We start from the raw sequence: 4,600 nt of genomic DNA on the forward strand, positions 1-4,600 counted from the left end.
TGCAGCTACTCACAGACGTCCACTGTTGGCCAAACCAGTCACCACTGCTAAGAGTACGAGCAATTTTTGTTAACTAACACTGTTGACTGTACTAAAGAAATGCAGCGCCAGCGACTGCAAATATTAAAGGACAATTAATTTCATAAGCTCATTACAAAGATCGTGTGTAGCCTTTTACTCAGAAAATTAAAAAGAGAAACTGAAGACAAGATTCGGGGGATCAGTTTGTATTCGGGAAAGGAAAGTAAGAGAAGTTTACTGGAAAAATTGCTTGAGAGAGTGGACTGGAATATCCTCCTGACGACCTTAGAAGATGATGCTGTCGAGTGAAAGAACGGAAGACATATAAAGGAAGTCCATGGAAGACAGACAGAGCGAGGTGGCGCAGTGGTCGGCACACTGGACGCGCCTTGAGGAGGAAGGCGGTTCAAACCACGTCCGGCCATGCTCATTTAGGTTTTCTGTGATCTCCCTCAATCGCTTCAGGCAAATGCCGGGGTGGTTCCTTGGGAGGGAAGCGGCAGATTTCCTTCCCCATCCTTGCGCAATCCGGTCTTGTGCTCTGTCTTTACTGACCTCGATGTCGACGGGGCATTAAACCCACTCTTCCTTTTCACACGAGAGAGAAGGATAGAAGAACTGGCAATGAAGAAACTGACGAGGCAGGTATTGTAAGATATACACTCCTGGAAATGGAAAAAAGAACACATTGACACCGGTGTGTCAGACCCACCATACTTGCTCCGGACACTGCGAGAGGGCTGTACAAGCAATGATCACACGCACGGCACAGCGGACACACCAGGAACCGCAGTGTTGGCCGTCGAATGGCGCTAGCTGCGCAGCATTTGTGCACCGCCGCCGTCAGTGTCAGCCAGTTTGCCGTGGCATACGGAGCTCCATCGCAGTCTTTAACACTGGTAGCATGCCACGACAGCGTGGACGTGAACCGTATGTGCAGTTGACGGACTTTGAGCGAGGGCGTATAGTGGGCATGCGGGAGGCCGGGTGGACGTACCGCCGAATTGCTCAACACGTGGGGCGTGAGGTCTCCACAGTACATCGATGTTGTCGCCAGTGGTCGGCGGAAGGTGCACGTGCCCGTCGACCTGGGACCGGACCGCAGCGACGCACGGATGCACGCCAAGACCGTAGGATCCTACGCAGTGCCGTAGGGGACCGCACCGCCACTTCCCAGCAAATTAGGGACACTGTTGCTCCTGGGGTATCGGCGAGGACCATTCGCAACCGTCTCCATGAAGCTGGGCTACGGTCCCGCACACCGTTAGGCCGTCTTCCGCTCACGCCCCAACATCGTGCAGCCCGCCTCCAGTGGTGTCGCGACAGGCGTGAATGGAGGGACTAATGGAGACGTGTCGTCTTTAGCGATGAGAGTCGCTTCTGCCTTGGTGCCAATGATGGTCGTATGCGTGTTTGGCGCCGTGCAGGTGAGCGCCACAATCAGGACTGCATACGACCGAGGCACGCAGGGCCAACACCCGGCATCATGGTGTGGGGAGCGATCTCCTACATTGGCCGTACACCACTGGTGATCGTCGAGGGGACACTGAATAGTGCACGGTACATCCAAACCGTCATCGAACCCATCGTTCTACCATTCCTAGACCGGCAAGGGAACTTGCTGTTCCAACAGGACAATGCACGTCCGCATGTATCCCGTGCCACCCATCGTGCTCTAGAAGGTGTAAGTCAACTACCCTGGCCAGCAAGATCTCCGGATCTGTCCCCCATTGCGCATGTTTGGGACTGGATGAAGCGTCGTCTCACGCGGTCTGCACGTCCAGGACGAACGCTGGTCCAACTGAGGCGCCAGGTGGAAATGGCATGGCAAGCCGTTCCACAGGACTACATCCAGCATCTCTACGATCGTCTCCATGGGAGAATAGCAGCCTGCATTGCTGCGAAAGGTGGATATACACTGTGCTAGTGCCGACATTGTGCATGCTCTGTTGCCTGTGTCTATGTGCCTGTGGTTCTGTCAGTGTGATCATGTGATGTATCTGACCCCAGGAATGTGTCAATAAAGTTTCCCCTTCCTGGGACAATGAATTCACGGTGTTCTTATTTCAATTTCCAGGAGTGTATTAGACGCGAGTGTTGTTGGTCACCAATGCCTTTCAATATTTCTACTAAGAAACTAAGAGGCAAAGCAATGGGAGAAGAAATAGCCAAAGTAGTAGTAGGAGAAACGAAAAGACAACTAACTACGCAGATGATCAAGCAGTATTGGCTGAATAAGGGAAAGAACTGCAATTTATGATGGAGACGATCGTATAAGTGGGAAAAGATTATGGAATACAGATAAATGTAAGAAACACTTAACTGATGATAAAACAGCAAGGTGAAGTTCTGCCAAAATGTCATGGGAAGGAAAGTCTTTGGAAAAAGCAAAATCTTTTAGATGCTTGTGGAGGAAATGACAATAGAGTACCTACGAGTAAATGAGATTTTGAGAAGGTGAAAATATGTTGAAGGCAAAAAGAATTCCGATATAATTAAGAAAATAGTTTCGCAATATCATCGTATGTTGCCTTTTACTCAGAAGTGTAGTATCGTAATGCCATCGAATTGTGGAGAGTCAAAAAGAAACGTGAAATATGCTTGCATAATTTTGAAATGTGACTGCGGAGAAAATTTCTAAAAGTGAAACGGACTTGCAAGTGAAGAAGTACTTGTAAGAACACGGAAGGAAAGAAAACTAGTTGTAAGAACGAATGCATCTTACTGTGACGTTCATCTTTTAATAAATCGAGATGGCTAAGCTAAAACTGAATTCACCATTCAAGCAGAAAATTTTATTAATCATCATTCAGTTCCTTAGGTTCAGTTAATATTGATTATTACGGTCACAGAGCTTTTGTAGGGACAACATTGACGCTAGTCGCGGTTGTTAGGACACAAGAAGATGGGCAGTTAGGAGAGAGCGAGTGTTACAAATCTTTTTCCATGCATCTCGGCCTTCTGCATCCACGTCGCTGCCGTCTACCCACTTTCCACTAGGTCGCCGTCCCGGTGGTAGATTAACTCTTGGGAGCCACAAAAGAAACTCCTCGGTGCATCAACAGTCCATTCGCCTGCTCTCATGTCCCCTCCACCTCCATTCCACTTCCACAGTGAGGTCCTGCACTGCAGTGTGTTCTCTGACCCACTCGTCCGTTGTTTTGTGTCTCCCAGTAATTGCCATCGTGCATCAACTTCTCACTAAGCAATCCAGTTTTTGAACAGTTTTCGCAATAAAGCTCCACGCGTCACTTCCATTGGTCAAAACTAGTAAACTATTATATCAGAAACTTGATTTTGAAAAGACTGTTTCTGAAAATCAGTGCAAGGGATTTTTACTCAACCGTTTATTTCTTTTGCTATTCATGCAGTCATTCAGATATCGTAAATACGAAAACTTACAAACCCTGGCACATGACGCAGCTGGATCCTTTAGAGCATTTTATTCCTCTTGTTCCATGCAGGCGACCTTCCTTTAGCAAAGCAATCAAAGACGTTTGAGGAGGCTGAACAGGTTCTTACAACAGCACTGACAATTTTCACTGAATATGACGATAAGAGCCAACGGCCTTGCCGCAGTGGTAACACCGGTTCCCGTCAGACCACCGAAGTTAAGCACTGTCGGGCGGGGCTAGTACTTGGATGGGTGACCGTCCGGTCTGCCGAGTGCTGTTGGCAAGCAGGGTGTACTCAGCCCTTGTGGGAGAAACTGAGGAGCTGCTTGATCGAGAAGTAGCGACTCCGTCTCGTAAACTGACATCCGGCTGGGAGAGCGGTGTGCTGACCACATGCCCCTCCACATCCGCATCCAGTGACGCCTTTGGGTGAGGATGACACGGCGGCCGGTCGGTACCGTCGGACCTTCCAAGACCAGTTTGGGCGGAGTTTAGTTAGTTAGTTTTTATGACGATAAGAACAACCTAAAACCTAATTCTCAGAAAACGCACGTCTGTGCTTTCCACCTTCGAAACAGACAGACAAACAGAAAACTAAACTGGGATGGCACCGAATTCAGATATTGCTTTACAGTTAAATGCATTGGTGTCACCTTAGACAGATCTTTAATATACCGTAGACACTGTTTCAACAAGCTGAAAAAGAACCAGCCCGAATTACATTATTCGGAAACTCACTGGCAGTAACTGGGGAGCCTAACCTCATGTCACCAGAAGCTCCGCCATCTGTTTCTCTGCATGGGAGTAAGTGTGCCATATATCGTACAACTCTGCCCATGCGATGGCCGTCAACCAGTAAGATGTAGGCTGAAATCCAGAAGATCATTGAACAGGCTAAGATCAGGTTCGGGTAAATCCAAAGACAACCTTGTCAGACGGGGAGGGAGGGGGGGGGGCGGCTTTCCAAAGGACAGATAGAACTCGAAGTGTGTGTCACGTATGCTACTGCCATGCTGCCCTGAGTCATGCGGTGATGAAAGCTGAAGGCGGTACAGTTGCTGTCGCTCAAGTCTGGGCGAAGGTCATTTAGTTCATATTGTAAACTACATAAACTACAAATTATGCAAATTGTTGTTTTAGTAGTGTCCATTAATATTGTGCAGTCATATTACGTTGAGTTTTGT

General features: G+C 48.3%; 1 pseudogene; it reads left to right on the plus strand.

The window, feature by feature from the left end:
• The first annotated feature begins 3,581 nt into the window (after positions 1-3,581).
• LOC126485253 (5S ribosomal RNA) lies at positions 3,582-3,699 on the plus strand (annotated as a pseudogene).
• Positions 3,700-4,600: the final 901 nt, after the last annotated feature.

Source organism: Schistocerca serialis, chromosome 6, assembly GCF_023864345.2.
Source record: "Schistocerca serialis cubense isolate TAMUIC-IGC-003099 chromosome 6, iqSchSeri2.2, whole genome shotgun sequence".
Classification (NCBI taxonomy): Eukaryota; Metazoa; Arthropoda; class Insecta; order Orthoptera; family Acrididae; genus Schistocerca; species Schistocerca serialis.